The sequence below is a fragment of the Pleurodeles waltl genome, chromosome 5, assembly GCF_031143425.1.
Source record: "Pleurodeles waltl isolate 20211129_DDA chromosome 5, aPleWal1.hap1.20221129, whole genome shotgun sequence".
Taxonomy (NCBI): Eukaryota; Metazoa; Chordata; class Amphibia; order Caudata; family Salamandridae; genus Pleurodeles; species Pleurodeles waltl.
This window is the reverse complement of record NC_090444.1, coordinates 408,671,509-408,693,241: the sequence shown is the minus strand read 5'-3', so window position 1 is coordinate 408,693,241 and position 21,733 is coordinate 408,671,509. Positions and strand designations below refer to the sequence as shown.

The 21,733-nt window shown below is 41.0% G+C and overlaps 1 long non-coding RNA gene across 1 annotated transcript in view; it reads right to left on the bottom strand.

Annotated features, from left to right (window-relative positions):
- LOC138295704 (uncharacterized) overlaps positions 1-21,045 on the bottom strand; it is a 33,621-nt gene extending 12,576 nt beyond the window's left edge. The window contains exons 1-2 of the long non-coding RNA XR_011203669.1: positions 20,938-21,045; positions 9,233-9,315 (exon numbers count right to left, since the gene is read on the bottom strand). This is a non-coding gene — a long non-coding RNA (uncharacterized lncRNA). The remainder of the gene's footprint in view (positions 1-9,232; positions 9,316-20,937) is intronic.
- Positions 21,046-21,733: the final 688 nt, after the last annotated feature.

Sequence of the window (21,733 nt, the reverse complement as noted above, 5' to 3'; positions counted from 1 at the left end):
TAGACAGAAGAGGCCTTCAGGTCTGATTCATTTATTTGTACTTGTTCTATCATTTGCCTTCCAATTACAATTAAAAACAATTAAGTTCCGTGAGGAAATGTTGTATGTTATATGGTATGGTAGTGTGACCTCACTGTGTAATGAGCTCACAAAACTGTATTGGGTCCATTTGTAAAACGTTAGCTCAACTCTGGGTAATTGTGGCTTCAAGCAATCGGGCTTTAAGAAAGGAACAAGTGCAAAACATTTAGATGTGCCAAAACAATTGAATAAGAAACACAACACAAAAGAAATCCAACACTCATTTATAATAATAGATCATAATTGTAGGAATTTTTAGACAACAAAATCCACCAGACCGTTCGGGAGATATGAATTTTTAAGTTAATTGTAAACCACTGTTTTTCACTCATAATGCAAACAAGAATTGGAAACTACCACGTTTAGCAGTGAATTTGAAAACTTTTCAAAACTTTTTATAAAGTTATTTTCACCTGCTTTGGGTGACCAACACAGGTCGGGAGCAAGTCAAGGGGGGTAGTATGGCTTAGCAGGACAGTTACCTTGCAGTCAGAGCAGTCTCCAGGACAGTTCCTGGCCCTATGGGCAAACTACCATGGGCATCAATGGAGCTGTCCTCAAGCAAAGGATACAGGTTGCTGAAGATGCTAAGGATACTGACCTGGTCAAAAGGGTTATTCCTGGGGCAGCCCCTCAGTCCACGAACATGGTTTAACTGAGGCTAGTGTCCACCTTGGGTGACCAAACTGCACTTTCATGACTCAGATGCAACTTTTGAGTGTCAGGGTTCAGGTTCCTGGGATGCACTCCAGTAGTCACTTTCAAACAAGCTTTTGTGACTAAGAACTTTGCCAAGGTGGCTTCTTCAGCTTTTGTGGCCCTGGTGCTGTAAAAGGAAGTCGCCCAACTGACTTTTGGAGCTCAACTCTTCAGTCCGGCGACAGGGATGTCTTTTCCTCTAGAAAATTCACCACAGACACAGTCTCCTCTTTGCTCCCACATGAGCAGCAGGTGCTATCCAGTCTTTGATGCATCCTCTCTTTTCCAGGTCCAGGGAACAGCAGGGCAGTCATTCTTAGGACCTATCTTTAGTACAGACATGACTTGAAGTCTGGGCATGAGGGGTGCCACTTTTGTGCCCACAATTTGCCCTTGGGCTACCAGGTCCCCTCCTGCCGAATGATGACTTCCTGCCAAGTGTGGTATCTAGCTAACCCAGAATGCAATATTCTGCCCACTCCTAAGATGGCAGAACCCCTCTCGGTGCATGGAGCCTTGTATGGCTACATGAGAGCTACGTGCCCACAGGAAAAGCAGTTTGGTAACTGTTTTCCCTCTTTGTCCCGATGCCAACGTGTCTACCAGAACAAAACAGCAACCCTGCTTGCGTGTGTCCACCATTTTTCCTCAAAGGGCTGCTTACCCTCTGAAGCTTGCCTTCTGGGATTACACCCTGTGGGGCTTCCTGCCAGGGAGAGCTAACACCTCTTCTAATGGCAAGCCTCTATTGCTCCCTTCCTGGTAGTCAGTCACACATCACCCAGGAGATCAGAAGGCTGTCTTAAGGCCAGAATCTGCAAATAACCACTGGAAAACTTGGGCAACAGAATGACAGCTTTCTAAACTTCCATTTTACTCAAATGTTACATTAAGTTTGACTTGGTCATCAAGTTGGGTTTATTGTAACACTTATTTTGATACCTCAAGGTAGCAACTTTACTAGCTCTATTCAGAAGTTAGCACAGCTGAGCTGTTAGCATGGAACTTTGTACTTGCTCATGGTCTATTAGCCTTTCCACATTAAAAACATCCATTTGGGGTTTTTACTGTGAGGACATATAAATATACATGTCCAACATTTTAATAAATAGAACACTGCCTTTTGGCTCGATATGTCACCCTTAAGGGTGACATACGCTTATATATTAAAAAGGGAGTTCTGGAATTTGTCATTAGTTTAAATGGCAAAGCAGAGTAAGCAGTTTAACATTGTACTACCAATGTAGAGAAAAACTACTATGAAAGCTACTAGGATAGCCATGAAGATACCATCATCTTCACGTACCAATACTATGATCTAAAATGATACTAACTATATATAACTGACCAGTTATATGTTTATGATATCAGGCTACTACATTTAGGTACTCAGTTGCAAATAAAGTGATCCTATTGCATAATTAATACAAACTTATTTTACAAATATAAATGTTTTGTTATTCAATAATAGTACAATCATAAAAAATATATACATTAAATCAAAAAAATAAGAAAAACATATATACAAAGCACCTAAATCAAACATACCACATATACACTGGATTATACAAATAAGAAAACGTGTCTTATTTACAAGTGAAACAACACATCAAGGGACTAATCCAAATGATAAGATTAAGACAATTTAGAATGATAAGAGTATACAGATATAGATTATTCTTGTATATTAGTATTAATAATCTAATACACAGCCAAGGAAACAATATGGACATGGTTCTATCCAAGTGGTACCGTAGAGACCGAAGGCCTACGCGTGTTTCGGTGTTATAGGGTATAGTGAACAACCTTCCTCAGGGCCGTTCCCAGTGGTACTAGTATATGATACTCTAATCTTGGCAGCCAAATCTTCTGGTCAGATTAATTATAGGTTTGTAGTGTTCTTTTTGATGATGTAGTCAAGGAATCTTACTTGGAGAGTCTTGTCTAACGTTTTTATAGGACATTAATTCTTCTGGCCATTGCTGCTTCACTGCAGGGCATGATGCTACCTAAGTATTGGCTGATGTCTGTTACTGAATTAAGGTCCAGATGAGCCCCTGTATGTATATATGGATCCTCAGAATCTTGCCGATACACCAAATAGATTCGGAAGGTGGGAGCCTGGTTGCAATAGTTTAAACGGTCTCAGCAGACGCGGGAAGAGCGAACGCCGAGACCGTTTAAACTATTGCATCCAGGCTCCCACCTTCCGAATCTATTTGGTGTATCGGCAAGATTCTGAGGATCCATATATACATACAGGGGCTCATCTGGACCTTAATTCAGTAACAGACATCAGCCAATACTTAGGTAGCATCATGCCCTGCAGTGAAGCAGCAATGGCCAGAAGAATTAATGTCCTATAAAAACGTTAGACAAGACTCTCCAAGTAAGATTCCTTGACTACATCATCAGAAAGAACACTACAAACCTATAATTAATCTGACCAGAAGATTTGGCTGCCAAGATTAGAGTATCATATACTAGTACCACTGGGAACGGCCCTGAGGAAGGTTGTTCACTATACCCTATAACACCGAAACGCGCGTAGGCCTTCGGTCCCTACGGTACCACTTGGATAGAACCATGTCCATATTGTTTCCTTGGCTGTGTATTAGATTATTAATACTAATATACTAGAATAATCTATATCTGTATACTCTTATCATTCTAAATTGTCTTAATCTTATCATTTGGATTAGTCCCTTTATGTGTTGTTTCACTTGTAAATAAGACACATTTTCTTATTTGTATAATCCAGTGTATATGTGGTATGTTTGATTTAGGTGCTTTGTATGTATGTTTTTCTTATTTTTTTGATTTAATGTATATATTTTTTATGATTGTACTATTATTGAATAATAAAACATTTATATTTGTAAAATAAGTTTGTATTAATTATGCAATAGGATCACTTTATTTGCAACTGAGTACCTAAATGTAGTAGCCTGATATCATAAACATATAACTGGTCAGTTATATATAGTTAGTATCATTTTAGATCATAGTATTGGTACGTGAAGATGATGGTATCTTCATGGCTATCCTAGTAGCTTTCATAGTAGTTTTTCTCTACATTGGTTATTTCCCTGTTTGAGTAACATTGTTCTACCAGCCTGCAGTGGCAGGCTGGGAGACATGTTTTACTTTGTCACACTCAGGATGGCACAATAAGTTCTGCAGCCCATAAAGGTTACTTTAACATACAGGCCCTGGGTACCCTGGTACCATTTCCTAGGGACCTATAAGTAAGTTAACATGCCAGAGCATTGGACTGATATCTGGTTAGCAGGCCTCAGTGCTCTTCTAGAGTTAAAAAAACAACAGCACCAGTCCAAACCTTTGGGTTTGATCATGCAAAAAGAGGAATTTCCTTATGGGCTCCCGTAAAGTTCTGTCAGCTCTCAACATTTCCCTTTTTCGCCTTCATTTGTAGATTTTCTGCTGACCAAGGTTGGGTTGCACTCTATGTTTTTTCTGTGGACATCAGGAATTATGCCGTCCTCTTCGGAGAACATGCACCCAAAAATACAGATGAGCCTTTATAGTGGGTTAATGGTTTATTATTCACCTGTTTCTTTCTGTATTTCCTTTCTTCCTTTTCTAATCTTCTCTAACTCTTTCTGAGTTCATTTACTGTTGTTAAGTTTCAATACCTGCACCTACTCTTCGAATTTCTTTATGCTTAACATAATTCATCTTGTTCCAATTTCAACCATAAAGTAAACGACCTTTCTTTTAAAAAATACCCTCTTTCACTCCTCTCCTCGAGCTCTTTGCTTAACTGGCTTACACAGTTCATCCTCGGACCGCGTGTGGACAACCACGGTTCTTCTGACTCATTAGACTCCCGGACTGGGCTCCCATTCTCCCATCTCCTTAGTTGTCTTGCGTGCAACTCATTTCCTTGGCTGCCCTCTGATGGAATAGCCTTCTCTCTCCTGTTCGTTGATGGACTCATTCCCTCTAAATGTTATCTCCTCTGTTTCTTCTCTGGCACGTGTCTAACATGTCTTTTATCACGTCTCTGCATCTCACCTGCTCTGTTCTTGAGTTGTGTTCCCCTTACAGTCCCATAATCGGAAAACGTCACATAATTGCCAAATGTTAAAAAAAGGGAATGTGGAGAAGGAGGTCTGCTGTTCCTGCAGTTCTCCATTTCGAGATTCACAAAATGCATCCTGATTCATACATAATAATTAGGCAGTATTCCTGCAAGTGCTTGCACAGCACAAATATTTTTTTCTTGCAGGATCACAGGAGCCGCACAAACAAAGAGCTAAAATGCATCCCTGGCCAATCGACCGTAAAGAGATAAGGTATTCAGTGCTACTTTGATCCCATTCAAATATCTATTGCCTTAAAATTAAGACTTAAGAGAATCATCAAGGACATACATTTATTGAATGAAACATTTCAAGGAGCATCATACTGGCAATTTTAGTGAATGTTCAGGATTACACAATAGTTAAAGGGTATAATTTACAACACCTGTAGCAATTGTGGGTGGTAATTATCTCTTTGGTTAATGCTTTGAAGTTAGCAGATCAAAACACCATGAAATATACTGTGAATTTATATTGTAATAAAAACGTTTTGAGATGAACCCAGAGAAGTTTTCTCTGATTTAAGCAGTAAATTGGAAGTCGTTTTCTATGCTTAAATAGCTATTACTATGAATGTAATTTTGGGAAAATCCAAGTGTCATAGCAAATTAAATCATCAGGATGTCTGTGCCTTGGTGTTACAAATGCTTATCTGCCAAGTTTTTTTAAGTTAAAGAAGTTTTTTTTTTAAATATCTCATTTAGGCAAAAATGCTAGTTCTTTGTAGTATGGTACAATATGGTATAAAACGCATTGACTAGGCTACTACTTTGCACTCCTCTCTCCATGCAGAGGCACACAATAGTTTCCAGAGGCATTAGGAATCTCTGCTGTTGAGTAAAATGTGGTTATTCATACATAGGCTAACTGTCTATCCCCCTAGATTTCCACTGTAAATCAATAGTCCTTAACCTGTGGTCCGGGAAGCCCAGTGGGTCTGGGACGCCAACTCAGAGGGTCTGCGACTGCTTAGAAAATTCAATATTAACAGATTAATAAAGAACATATCAATGAATATGTGTTGATCTGAAGGAATTTGAAATTGGAGGATAAAAATTAAGTTGGTAATGTTTTGCAGTTCAGATCGTTGAAATTGCTTATGCCGGATTTCCTGGATTCCAATAAAAACTCAGTGAAGGTCCCTGGATTCCAATAATGATGCATTGAGGGTCCCCATGCCCCGGCAATGATCAAGTAGCGGGTCCCCATAGGTCAAAAGGTTAAGAACCAAGGTTATGACTGATCAATTTGCTGATCAGCAAAGATAAAGTAGAGTACTTAGCTTTTAGAAATGTGGCCACATCTTGAGTCATTTTGCATACATTAGCCATTACTCTGTAGGATGTTTTGTGAGAATCTATATTGCCAACTTCAATAACCTCCCTGACAAATGTATGACATTTGCAGTCCTTCATAATTATTTTCATTTCTAGCTATGGTTCGTTAAAACGTATTTGTCTATACAGAATATTGACAAACTATATTTCATCTAATTAGAAAATATGGAACAGTGCTCAGCCTAGACTCTTCCACATATTATTATTTCACATGACTTATTTAGGCAAATAACTACTTGTAGTTCAGTTACTAAGTGTGGCTAAAGACACCTTCAGTTCTCACTGTATACCAAAGAGCTCTGTTTCCTAAGACTTAAGCTAAAGGCTGAAGGAGGGAGATTTTCAGTGGTGGATATTGCTGTCTTTGGTGTGCATAGGGTGTGGCCAATTTACTCAGATTGAATATTGGCAATATGCCTACTGTCATTTCATTGGTGAAGGGGAGATTGTCATCTACCTTGTTATTTTCCCCCTCCTCTGCTCTCACATCCCTACCTAGAGCAACCATGCACCAGTTGTATCTGCACGGTTCTGCATCCTCTCCCTTGCTGTGTATAGGGCACATTGTATGAATGTCGGGTGCACACAGGGTGTAAATTATCAAGTAGATATAGGAAAGGGCCTTTGAACAAATCCTGTAAATATCCATTTCCATGAGTAGCCCTGCATCTATGTTTCTGTGCACTGCATAGCACTCTCTAAACGCCACGAAGAGAATGCCCCGCCCATGTACCCCCTGGGTAGAGCACCTCCCTGTTTAATTTCTCTTGTAATCCCTCTGACCTCGAACTCGCTGATTATCAATTACATCTAGGTTGAACATCCTAGTCCCGTTTTACTCTAACTCAATCATGGCTTTTGTTTTGTTTTGTTTTTTGTTGTTGAACTAGGTCGCCGGTTATTTATATAAAAGTTTGTTGTAGCGTACTGTGTGCTGTTCTCATATGCCTTTTTCGGTCGCTTCCTGTGGCTCGTCTTTCAGTGCTAGTCCTGATTATCTCAGCTTTGATATCTCCGAATCACCTTTATGCGTGCTTGTGTGTGTTTCAGTCTGTGTATAAGCCTGTCTGGGTGTGTGTCTGTACATATTTGTCGGCGTGTCTCTGTCTGTATGTAAGAGACACAAACTATTCTTTGCTTAGGAAAGCCGGGTCTGCTTGCTTCTATAGTGACTGCAAAAGCAACGGCTGTTGTTTTTTCTGGTCACCAGTGCTTCAGGCTCAGCATTATATTTCGGGCTGCTGCACACTCCCATTCTATGTGACCTTATGTGCCATCCACGTAAGCAGGAGCACAGGTTTAAAAGTCCAGTAGTCATTGGCAGATAATGTATGGCCGAGGAAAAAGCGCAAATGTACTAAAAGCGATGACGACTACCTAAAATACAATATTTCTGTGCTTAATCACAATCCTTTCTGACGAATACGACTGATAAAACAAACACAAAGTGCACACAGCTAGATAAAGCTAAGAGGTACTTTGTACACAGGCGTTAAACGGAAAGATAAACACGCATTGTTAGCGCAAGCGGGTGTAACTTTCCATATAAGTGAAAGTGTTTTATAAGGATGGGCGGGTTGCAATGTGTTTGGCTGTGTGGAGGGGGGTGAATCTGACAGACATATAGTTGGTGGGTGGATGGATAAGTGCCTTGACGACGGACAAATGAGTGAGCAAGTGGGTGGGTAGATGACCGAATGAGTAAATACAAGAGTGGATAGGTAAATGAATAAGTAAGCTTGTAGATAGGCAATTGGATGAGTTACATCATGGATAGGTTGCTGAATCAGTGATTATCCAGCTGTCCATCATTGCACTCATCCGTTCATACACCCGATAACTCAGTTACTCATCTAGTTATCCATCCACTGATCTATTTAGCTAGTCTTGCATATGCTCACCCATTCATCCACACTACCACACTCACGCACACCTGCCAGCCAGCAAAAGCATCTGATTGATTTGATCAAATCAAGTTTTATAAGTGAAGAGCTCTAGTCTGGAATTAAAAATCTTTCTAGCCAAGTTCAAAAAGGCCTGCGAGCAAATGGGGTTTATTCTAAAGAGAATGCAAAGACAGACCTTAACATTATGTAGAGAGGTGTTACAGTAGGTTGACTTAGAGAGAAGTTCAGCGACGTTTCTTGATCTTGATATTGACATAAACATTCTTTGCTATGAATAAACCATTTACGGATTTCATGAAAGGGATGACAGTTATGTCTAGGTGGGAATGGAAATATAATATGTAAAATAATATTTATGTATTGTAATGGTGCATATGAACCTCTGAGGCTCCAACATGTTATTTAATGGACCCTTCCGAATGCGTTGAATAAGGGTGACGACATAAAGATAATTTTTTTCGTGAGGGGAGATTAGTCGAGATGTCTGTGATGGTGGCTGAGGCTGGGGTTATGCTGGGTTGTCTGTGATGCCTGATGAGACAGGTGGCATGGATCGGGTTTCAGTTACAGTGGTGTTGTACTCTAGTTACATTTTAACCCCTGCTAGTCGCAAGCCTCCATGCACAGCTAATTGAAACCACCCTTACATTATGGTTTTAAAAAGGATACTGAATGGTAGGGCTGGTGTTCTGCTAGGTAGAGACTCATTGACAGGTGAGGATGTCTTGCTCTTTTGCACATGTCGGCAAGTAAAGTAGGGTATGTTTGACCAATAAGGGGGTTTAGTCCTATAAATGTAGGCAATCACAATCTGTTAGCATTAAACCCGCTGTTTAGCTGTCTGCTTAAGTGCGGTTGTCCATGTTGGTCTTGCAGTGGCCTCCATGTTGGCTCCTTGATGCCCTCACAATGGGTGTTTTTTTTACTGAAATTTGAGCCTCTACCACCTGGATGTGTTGTTTTCGTCATGTCCTGATCTTTATGATTACTGATCGCATACTAGCTTATAAGCAAAACTCCCACTATATTTTGATCTTTTACCATATTTTTCACCAAGACAATTGGTATTCATAAGCCCTCACAAAAACACAATGAAGCTTACCTCATATCAACTCAGCAAACTGAATCTGTTAGTTGTAAGACAAGATACCTGTTTGTTGAAAGTTGCCGGAGGGTTGGAAATGACTGTCATATAAAGGTTGAGAAACATAGAATTATTGCCAGTTTAAAATATGAAGGAACATTTCTTGTGCATACATGTAATTGGAATATGTTGGATGTGTTTTCACTGGTTTATTGAACTGGGAGTTTAATTTGGCCACTGTAACTGATGCTGAGGAACATAAGTTAATTCGTGAAATTTTGCAAAAGAAATTAGAGACACCATAAAAAGAATGTCTAAAGGGCAAAAATGTGGGATGATGGCAGAATGTTATGATTAACATGCAGAGGATTGATTAAGGAAATAGATGATGACTTATAACGGTAAGCTTATGAGTGTAACTGCAGGCTTTATTTCTGTTATTCATAAATCTTGCAACAGGTCGATGAGAGTGCTAACTATAGACCAATCTCACTTTGAAATGTGGACCCAAAAATATTAACGGGAACCCTTATGATTGAACTGAAAGTTTTATCGTAGCATTGATTGATCCTGCACAAGTATGCTTAAAAGATGGAAGACTTGGGGAACACTAATAATGAAATATTAACAATATTTAGCAGTCAATCACTGAACCAATATTATGATCAAGTATAGATGCTGAGAAAGTGGGTAAGAAAGCCCACTAGACACCTGGGAAAGTCTATAAAAACAAACAGGTGGGAGGTGGGGGGTGCTTGCTCATAATGCATAGGGCCATGTAACCCCAAAATTAGACATTACAGTCTTTCTTTCCCCTGGGGGGAGAGGAGAGGAGGCACAGATTGGGACTTTGTCCCAAATTCCTTCCCAGAGGGGTAGAAAGCTTGCTAGATGCCAGTAATATATTTACATAAAGAAACATAGGGGTGGCCCACCCTGGCCTATGGATATACAGTCTTTCTTCTTTCAGAGGAGGTGGATTGAGGGTTTGCCTTCTTGACAACAGGGAAAAGGTAGCATGTCTTGTGTGGAACCCATCACATTTTCTTGCCCTGCAAACCTCAAACTTTGCTTAAATCATACATTTCCCCTGCGTTTATGTGACAGTATCTTCTAGAATCTGCAGAGATCCACAAAAATTCCTACCACCCAATGTTCCCCTGCTTCTGCAAAAAACAACTCTATCCTACTTTTGTGGCTGGGCCTAGTGCCCATGCTAAGGAAAGATTGAACCAAGGACAATGGGAGCCCTTCATTTGTGGGAATGCGATGTGTTAGGAAATTTGTGGATCTGTGCAAGGTTAGGAACTTTCCTTTCCCGGAATGTGAGGAAAATGCATATTTTAAATCAAATTGGAGGTTTTCAAGGACTTCAGTATAAGAAAACCTCATGACAGTCACAAAAGTCACACCATTTGGACTTCCAAGAGGTGTCACACTATCAGAAATGTCTGGGTTTGGCAATTGTGCATGGGTGGCTGCTGAACCCAGTCCCAACGGTACAAAAAAGTTTGTTTTTGAGTGGAAAAATGTGATCTGTTCATGTTGTTTTTTTTGCCTTTTTCTGTTGCAGGAGTTAGCCTCATCCACACAAGTGGGGTACTGTTATTATCCGAGGACATGTGAAAATGGTAGATGGTAGGAAAATTGTGGTTCCCCACAGATTCCTGAATCTTCAATCACAGAAGTTATAGGAAACTGTGTGTTTTTTTCCAGAGTTTGCAAGGGCTTCTGGATAAAAATACCTTGTGAGATCCACACTTGCCACACCACCCTGGATTCCAGTGGGAGCCAGACATGTCTGGGTTTGATAGATTTCCCTTATTAATTAAAATCAAGTTAATGCTGAGCATGCTTTTTATTTTTTTATTTTTGTTCTACATTTAAAATAAATATTTTAAATTCATTTGGATTAACATTTAACAATACAATATGTTTTCTAATTTATTTTTAAGTTTAGTAAACCTTTACCCTATTCTTTACTGTAAGGAGATTTCTGCTTTGGAGGCAGAACCCCCCACCTATGACTGAAAAGTTACAAGTAATAACTTTGATCTCATTAATTAGCGTCCACACCCTAAGGTCATGAGGTGGGGACATGTAAATCTATACTTTTGAGTAACGTTACATGTGTAAATGGTGACTAGCCAGAGGTAGTAAAGGTAATCAAAATGTAAGAGTACATGTGTACATTTACGCATTGTTAAACCTGCCAGCCTTAGGGTGGTCTCCCCCAAAACTTTTTGCCTTCCTTACCATTTCTATTGACCTAATTTTTGCCGGCCTTAGGACACTACTAACCAGTGCTAAAGTGCTTGTGCTCTCTCCTCTAAACATGGTAATATTGGCGTAATGGCATATTTCCTGTACTTATAAGTCACTAGTAAAGTGGTACTACATGTGCCCCGTCCTGTAAATTAAGTGCTCCTAGTGGGCCTGCATCACTGATTGTGCCACACACTTAAGTAGCGCTTTAAATATGTCTCAGGCCTGCCATTGCACAGCCTCTGTGTGCAGCTTTAAACCGCCATTTAGACCTGCAAAATAATCTTTTGACAGGCCCAAACCTTCCTATTTAACATATATAAATCACCCTGATGGTAGGCCCTGGACAGCCCACAGGGTGGAGTGCAATGTTTTTAAAAAGTAGGACATGTACCTTTAAGCTGTACATGTCCTGGTAGTGAAAAACTCATAGAAATGTTTTTCACTACTAGAAAGGCCCATCTCTCACACAGGATAACATTGGCGTTGCCTTACTACATTTTATAAGGGTAATTTACAAATGGGAATGGATGGCCAGTTCATGTTTGGTGTCTCTGAGAGTATGATTTCAAATTTTAACCTATGGTTAAGTTGGATTAAAAATTGCAGTTCTGAAAATGCCACTTTTAGAAAGTTGGCATTTTCTTACCTTAGCCATTTAGTGCCTGTATCCTGCCTTTGGCCCTATTACATAGTGTAGCTAACATTTGAGGTTTGTTCATTCTTCCTAGACAGCCACACACAATAGGGAGCTTAGGTGTGCTTGAATGGACCATCACTGACAGTATAGGAGGGAGAGGCTGGGCACAGCTCCACTTGCATGTGAATAGGCCGTGTCCTGCCTCCACCCATAGGGCTGTGTACCCCCCTGTAGTTAGTCTGCAGCCTGGGCAGGGAAGGCAAGATGCCTAAGGACTTCAAAGGGAAACCTCTAGAAGATCCACCCCCACCTTAAAGGCACAATTAGATATAAATACTGGACCTCAGACACTAAGTCATCAGTACACTTCTGGACCTGTGGATGCTCTGCCAGGATGAAGGACTAATGTGCTCGCACAAGGACTGCTACTCTGCTAGACTGCACTTCAAAGGAACTGCTGCTGCATGCACATAGAAAATGCTTTTCCACATTGCTGTGGGACCTTTTGAATCTTGACTTTGTACAATCATAGTGGAAACTGTCAGTTATTGGTCCCTTTCCCGGCCTGTGCCCATTAGGGGTTCCTTCCCTCTTTGTGCCTATTCTTTTCTGCTGTATGCCATTTCCTGATCCTCAGTATCGTACAAAAGCTCTGTACTGTGTAGACTAAAATGTCTTGACATTAAGGGGTGTTTGACTATGAGCCCAAAACACAAATTTGCATGCTGAAAGTTAACAGACTAAGTATACACACTTTGATGCAGTTAAGATGACATAAAGGTATAATTTTTGCATCTTTATCTCCTCTTCTTATTCCTAGCTCATGCTGCTAGCTAGTGGTTTTGTTATTTTTTCCATTTTCTGTTTTGAAATCTGTCATAACTATTTTATTCTAGATGCAAGATGTTCAAAATTAGATACAAATGTACAAAGTGTAAGGAAATGCCTCCTTGGCATGGTTACCCCCTGACTTTTTGCCTTTGCTGATGCTATGTTTTGAATTGAAAGTGTGCTGAGGCCTGCTAACCAGGCCCCAGCACCAGTGTTCTTTCCCTAACCTGTACTTTTGATTCCACAATTGGCACACCCTGGCATCCAGCTAAGTCCCTTGTAACTGGTACCTCTGGTACCAAGGGCCCTGATGCCAGGGAAGGTCTCTAAGGGCTGCAGCATGTCTTATGCCACCCTAGAGACCCCTCACTCAGCACAGAAAGACAGCTTACCAGCTTGTGTGTGCTAGTGAGAACAAAATGAGTAAGTCGACATGGCACTCCCCTCAGGGTGCCATGCCAGCCTCTCACTGCCTATGCAGTATAGGTAAGACACCCCTCTAGCAGGCCTTACAGCCCTAAGGCAGGGTGCACTATACCATAGGTGAGGGCACCAGTGCATGAGCACTGTGCCCCTACAGTGTCTAAGCAAAACCTTAGACATTGTAAGTGCAGGGTAGCCATAAGAGTATATGGTCTGGGAGTCTGTCAGACACGAACTCCACAGCACCATAATGGCTACACTGAAAACTGGGAAGTTTGGTATCAAACTTCTCAGCACAATAAATGCACACTGATGCCAGTGTACATTTTATTGTAAAATACACCACAGAGGGCACCTTAGAGGTGCCCCCTGAAACCTAACCGACTTTCTGTGTAGGCTGACTGGTTCCAGCAGCCTGCCACACTAGAGACATGTTGCTGGCCCCATGGGGAGAGTGCCTTTGTCACTCTGAGGCCAGTAACAAAGCCTGCACTGGGTGGAGATGCTAACACCTCCCCCAGGCAGGAGCTGTAACACCTGGCGGTGAGCCTCAAAGGCTCACCCCTTTGTCACAGCACCGCAGGACACTCCAGCTTAGTGGAGTTGCCCGCCCCCTCCGACCACGGCCCCCACTTTTGGCGGCAAGGCTGGAGGAAACAAAGAAAACAACAAGGAGGAGTCACTGGCCAGTCAGGACAGCCCCTAAGGTGTCCTGAGCTGAGGTGACTCTAACTTTTAGAAATCCTCCATCTTGCAGATGGAGGATTCCCCCAATAGGATTAGGGATGTGACCCCCTCCCCTTGGGAGGAGGCACAAAGAGGGTGTACCCACCCTCAGGGCTAGTAGCCATTGGCTACTAACCCCCCAGACCTAAACACGCCCTTGAATTTAGTATTTAAGGGCTCCCCTGAACCTAGAAAAACAGATTCCTGCAACTACAAGAAGAAGGACTGCTGAGCTGAAAAACCCCTGCAGAGGAAGAACAGAAGACACCAACTGCCTTGGCCCCAGACTCACCGGCCTGTCTCCTGCCTTCCAAAGAACCCTGCTCCAGCGACCCTTTCCAAGGGGCCAGTGACCTCTGAATCCTCTGAGGACTGCCCTGCTTCGAAAAAGACAAGAAACTCCTGAGGACAGCGGCACTGCTCCAAAAGAACTGCAACTTTGTTACAAGGAGCAGATTTAAAGACCCCTGCAACTCCCCGCAAGAAGCGTGAGACTTGCAACACTGCACCCGGCGACCCCGACTCGACTGGTGGAGAACAACCAACTCAGGGAGGACCTTCAGGCGACTCTACGACTGTGAGTAACCAAAGTTGTCCCCCCTGAGCCCCCACAGCGACGCCTGCAGAGGGAATCCCCAGGCTCCCCCTGACCGCGACTGTCTGAACTCCATTTCCCGACGGCTGGAAAAGACCCTGCACCCGCAGCCCCCAGCCCCTAAAGAAACGGAACTTCTGTGCAGGAGTGACCTCCAGGAGGCCCTCTCCCTTGCCTAGGTGGTGGCTACCCCGAGGAGTGCCCCCCTTGCCTGCCTGCACCGCTGAAGAGACCCCTTGGTCTCCCATTGAAAACTGAAGGAAACCCGACGCGTGTTTGCACACTGCACCCGGCCGCCCCCGCGCTGTGGAGGGTGTACTTTCTGTGCTGACTTGTGTCTCCCCCGGTGCCCTACAAAACCCCCCTGGTCTGCCCTCCGAAGACGCGGGTACTTACCTGCTGGCAGACTGGAACCGGGGCACCCCCTTCTCTCCATTGAAGCCTATGTGTTTTGGGCACCTCTTTGGCCTTTGCACCTGACCGGCCCTGAGCTGCTGGTGTGATAACTTTGGGGTTGCTCTGAACCCCCAACGGTGGGCTACCTTGGACCAAAAACTGAAACCTGTAAGTGCCTTACTTACCTGTTGAAACTAACCATAACTTACCTCCCACAGGAACTGTGAAAACTGCACTGTGTCCACTTTTAAAACAGCTTATTGTGTTTTATGTAAAAAGTATACATGCTAAAGTAATGATTCAAAGTTCCTAGAGTACTTACCTGCAATACCATTCAAAAGAGCTATTACATGTAAAATTTGAACCTGTGGTTCTTAAAATAAACTAAGAAAATATATTTTTCTATAACAAAACCTATTGGCTGGATTTGTCTCTGAGTGTGTGTACCTCATTTATTGTCTATGTGTATGTACAACAAATGCTTAACACTACTCCTTGGATAAGCCTACTGCTCGACCACACTACCACAAAATAGAGCATTAGTATTATCTCTTTTTACCACTATTTTACCTCTAAGGGGAACCCTTGGACTCTGTGCATGCTATTCCTTACTTTGAAATAGCACATACAGAGCCAACTTCCTACACAAAGCATATCTAAATTACATAAAACTTCACATGAACTAAGAAGGAAAAAAATAATTCAATAAACTTATATAAAAATACATTAACAATATACTACACACCAAACACACATTTTAAAATATCAAAGTGTGGTCCATTAAAGCACTAGCAATTAAATCTACATTAAAAAAGCTTACACTCATACCTTTTTTAAAACATCATGCTGCTAATTTCGTGAACCTAGATCTCTTGTTTCAGCCTGCTCCTAATATGTATTCTTACATTTGCCACGGGTCTGTCAGTTTACAGAGACATAAGCCCATAATGTAGGATGAATACGAGCTACTAAAATATGAAATTATAGGGACCCTGCCTAGCCCAATTGACCAGCTGAACATTGTCAAGCAGAATGTGTTAAATCTGTAATAGTTAGTAGTAGTTGACCACTTTCTGCACAGCTCTGGGGCTTCAGGTATGAACCCGTGTTAATTAGCAGTTGTGTAATAAATCCTTTGCAAGACCATGCACGATATAGCACAGAGCCTACAGCATAACCAAAGGATTATTTCAAGCAAGCAAGTAAGGATGCACTGCTTTTTTGCCAATGTAGTCTTCAGATCTACATCTCATCTACTCCGAATTGGAAAAATGGTTATAATAGTTTTATTTGGGATTAATTGTACAAGGATGACAAGTTCCTTGAGAAATAACTCACAAAATAATATAGACCACAATATTGGTGACAGACCAGACCACCGCAGCTAACTCATGAGATGATAATGTTTCAATAGCAACTTGGGTTTCATTTATTCTTACAAATAGGCCTCTGCATGAAGCAGAGAGCTAGAACCATATGAATTTCAGTGGCTTGAGGTGTAACCCTGTAACAGGGTTTGAATTAAGGCTTTGAGGGTTATTTGGAGTTTGGCTGAAAATGCTCAGTACTTTCAACCTACCAAACTTGGGTTGTTGCAACCCACTTAGAGATGGGGAGCTTAAGAGTTTCCAATAGTAAAGCCTCAGCTGGCTGCACCATCAGAAACATATAATGTGATTGCTCTTCCATCTCAAAAGCATCTGATCATAGTGTCAGTCCTTCCACGCTAATTAGGAAAACTAGCATTATATTTCCTTTTACAGAACTGCCATGCAAGGCATGGAGGTCACAGGCAAGGAAGTTGCAATTCTTAAAGATTAACTGAATAAAGAATTGAGATTTTATTAAAGACAAGGAGGCTAGCATTATGCATAAATCTTGCATTCACTCCTTCTGAGTAGCTTCTTTACAGTCTCCAAAATAGAACCTTGAAATATCACAATGAATTATAACTCTCAGTCCCACCAACGCAGCCTGTCACCATCTTCTTCCTCTTTTGTTTGCTACTTCTGGGCAGATAAGTATTACCTTGTTAAGCAGATTATTTTAGTTAATTTGTAGGATTTGTGTGGAATTGTTTATAATTAGTAGTACAGCTAAACCCAATTTATGAGTCTTAGGGTTATATTAATTATGTTTCTTACATATTTATTTGGGAAAAATATAGTAATAATTATATTGTGATTTCTATTGTTTGTTCAATTGATTCTGAAAATGTAAGTTAGTGGGTTGATTATAACCTTAATATCTCTTTTCTCTTTTGAGTTGCTTGTTTATATATATATATTTATGCAATTTAAATGCTGGTCTTTAATAGGCAGACATACTCCATACTTTAATGGATTCCATTTTGAGATGGAATTCTTAGAGAAGTGACCATGTTCATTCATTGAACTTGGAAGTGGAGCCGCATTTCATGGTGTTGAAATTGGAAGTGGCGCCGCTTTCACATGATTAAACGCGTCTTGGCCAATGTCTCACAACATTTTCTCTCCGTTGACCCAGAGGCCGATTGATGCGCTTATGTGCAGCGTATTTGTTACCTGAGGCAGTGCTTGGTAATTTGCGCTGCACACTATTTTCCAAAGGAATTTGAACCAGGTTTGAATACTGGCTTTGCATTTTAGGGGAATTAGGTCTCTGTGTTGCGTTGCCTAGCAACGGTATCACAAGCAAAATCATCCCCTCAGAGAACGGTCAGGTGAGATGTTTTCAGGAAAATAATGATACCTAATATTATTTGGACATTAGTATTGATACATATTCATTTTTTCTATCGTATAATTTACTTTATAAAACAATCGAAGAACATAGCAGTGCTGAGAAGAGTCAGGAATCTTTAATAAGAAAGATAATTTCAGAGGGATTTAGTACAGTTGTACAGCTCTGTTTGTTAGAGAAGCTTTATTGGTATACATACAGATAAGGCATTTAGATGATGAGGAATATTTCTCAGCTTCAGAGGATGAAGAGAGGCATAAAGGCTCTGGTGGGAAATTTTTGATGAAAAGGAAGCACATTGAGGTAAGTTCCAAAAAGAAAGGAGTCCCATGCATTTCAGAAGGAGTAGGTGTCTGAAGCGGCACACAATAAAGGAAGTTACACACTGCAAATTATATGTCATCTAACGAGATGGATGTAAGGGAGCGAACATCTAATGTGGATGAATGTGTTTTAGATTTAAATTATGATGAAAACTTTGATGACGAATTTGGAAATCTGTTATACGAAAAATCCAAAACATGTAAATCAGTGTATGACCTAATGGGGGAAATTCTCTTTGATGCACGTAACATTAGACACCGTAGGGGAACAGATTAGTGACCTTTTGACCGTGTTGATGAATATATTCAGCACTGGATCAGGAAACCACTGGAGAAAGATGAACGTAATATTATGCAAGCTAAATGCTCTTCCCCAATATTAGATGACAAAGTGACCATGACTCCATACTTAGATCAGGAGTTAATTACTTATGTATTTAAGATAGGGAGAGAACCCAGAAAGGTTCACAGAGATATCTTAAACAATGCCAAGATAGGCTATTAGATGTGCTTGGACCTTTGGGAAGAATGTTTGACCTCATGGAGGATGCTTACATTAAAGGAAATATCTAAATATGGATTTATTCAGAGGTACACCATCAATGCACATACATTACAACAATGATAAAGATTAATTTGAAAGATGCTTTTGAATAACTTTAGTAAATAGAGGTGTCCACTACACTCCAAGACAAATCCAGATTGCTTAAGATGTACCAAAGTGAGTCAAATGTGGTTTATACCTAATGTCTAGAGTGCATGACTTGAAAGCATGATGTTTCTTTTTTTTACTTTCAGCTATGTTTCACAGGAGGCGCACTGCTGTACCACATGACTAATAACATTGACAAAGGTGAGAACTATTGACTTTGCCAATGCTTCTTTTTCAAACAATGATGCATGTCAGCTGCACTGTTGTACAACATGGCTAAACATTGGCAAAACCAAAAACTCTTGCCTCATAGACACAACTGTAGTTTTGCCAGTGCTTGTGTTTGAATGCCATACTAGCAGTAGTCAGACTGAAAGACCTCCTCAGTTGTGACAAAGGATTAAAGACTTCTCTTCTCCACACTTTATATGATTATGATTTGCTTATGCCTGTAAAGTTTACCCCTTGCATATTCTGTGCACTTTTCTTCAACCAATACATGCATCTCATTTTGCTACTGTCTACCTCATTACCGGTCTGTTGCTTCTGACCAGTGTTGTTTCCCACATCCCAATATTTGTCACTTTGCTTCCTCTGACCCACCCACTATTAAAGCTTTCTGGAGACTTCAACACACAAGGGACCACGGGATGGTTCTGTTGCACTCATGCAGTTATGACCAGTGCTTAATTTGTGCTTGTTGTTTCCGGTGCTGAGCACCGACTCTTATTTTTGAGGGCCGGGGCTTCCTCTTCTGCCTCAAGCATTTACTGCAAGCAAAAGGCACACATGGGAAAGACGGAGGAAGGGAAAAACGAAAAAGCGTCACAACGGGAGAAAGCAGAAAGCTGCACGAGTGACCTGGAGGGGCAGGTAGTTGTTTTAAATGGATTTAAGAGGCCCGAGATGGCTTTAGGATTACGCTGCCTCAGTATTCCGTGATCACACATTTAACTGCAGCATCCGCGTTTTTAAGAGGAGGGCTTTGGGCACCGGCACCTCTTTATTTACAAATAAAGCACTGGTTATGACCTTTCCTCCTTATCACGACACATCGCGCATCTCTAGAATTAACATTTACCTCGACCGATGCAAACGCTGTTATGTGCCTAAATCTGTGGCAAGTTACTGGAAAGCACACCTGAATTAAATAAATAAGTACAAACGAGACAAACGGTACAATCAGCATGTCTTACCAATACTGGCAACCGCATTCCAAGTACTATAGTTTTTCCCTGAGGTAAAATTAACCGAGGACAAATCTTTACTAAGTATAGTGTTTTTTTTTCTCATGATGGTTTTACCTTCTAATTCTGTTTAGCATGCCAAAATAGGAAATAACTTGTGGCTGAAATTATACCGCCAGTTTTATTATCATATTACCCACATTACTGAAATGTAAAAGTCAGACTGAAGAGGAAATATCCTGCAAACATTCCTCCAAGCTTTTTCTGGTGGATTGTGTGTAGGGTCAAATATTGGGAACATTACAGGCCGGGTTTTGTGAGCTAGAGTCCAGACCTAGGACATCTGGTTAAGGTTTAATTTATATATTTTGTCTGTTCCTCATTGTTGTCAACCATATAAATCTACAAAGCAATAAAAAGGTACAAATAAAATACGTACTTCTTAATTTTACACATCATAAAAAGCAGTCATAATATTCAAATAGTTTAACCATCATAGTGTATTCCCAGCAACTCCTAAAAGCCTGTCGAACCTGTTGTCTACTATTTATGTATAGAATCTATGAAAGCAGTACAAATTCAATAGAGGAGCTAGAAAATATGTGCAATCCAAAATTATCGGATCAAATGTCTCAGTGTTAATCCTACTAATTTCACAATGCCTTTTATAGCGTGTTCTTTCTTTCACCCAGGCCCTTGAATTCGGAGAACAGTGCGTAGTAACTTACAATTCATAAACGGGCACTTCATTTTAACATAAGTGAATAGTTCTAAGTGCTCATTATTAAAAAAGTAGTATACAAACCACTGAAATACCACGCAATGAATAAAACATCAGGACAGTCGAACTATGGCGAACGATCTAAACATCGTGGTAAGCAGAGCTAGCAGGAAACTGACTTAATAATTCTGCATTTAATTGCTTGTGCCGATTTTGCTTCAGGTGAGACCGGCCAGTACTCACGTGATCAGGACGTCCACTTGTCTTCTAGTACCCAAACCACTGCCCACACTCCAGAGGAATGACACGCAGTTCTCTTAAGTAGCTCTCTATCCCAGTTCAGTCCCTTGCTTGAACATTGTACGATGATAGGACCAGAGCATGTTGTTGGCTTTATTGATTTCTGCTGACTCACTTGGCACTTTTGAAAAAACAGCTGCTGCAAAACATTCCAGACTTGGGAGTTATGTGTTTATTTGTGTGAGCCCTCGGGCGTCAAATACGCTTTTCGTTTCAATATATTGTAATGAATCCGGAAAAAACAGGTACTCAGATTCCACAATAAGTTTAAAATAAACTCTTAATTCCACAGAGCTGTGTTGAAGGTGCGAAACATCCTTCAGTTACCAGAACTCTATGCCAGCTTCAAGGATACGAGGATAGGGGATATTGTTTACTTCCATGCTAGTTTTACTAGCCACATTTTGCATCCCCAACTCTGTGTAGCTGGAACAATGGGCAAGCAGCGATGCATTAGGGTGGCCTGTTCATCCACCCCAAATCCAACCCTTCCTAATATTGATCGTATGATCACGCAAGAACATTTTGGTTCACGAAGTTGCTGTTTAAATGTTCTGCTACTCTGTAACAGGCTGTGGATGTAAAATGAGCAGTGCCAAAGCATGGCCCGACTCGAAAGCAAGCGAGATGTACTGAGAAAACATGGGCAGTCTTGCAAGATGCCCAGGACAATTGCACATTACGGATGTGGTGGCAGATGATTGTGTGACTTCTGCTTTAACTCTCTATGCACTAGCAC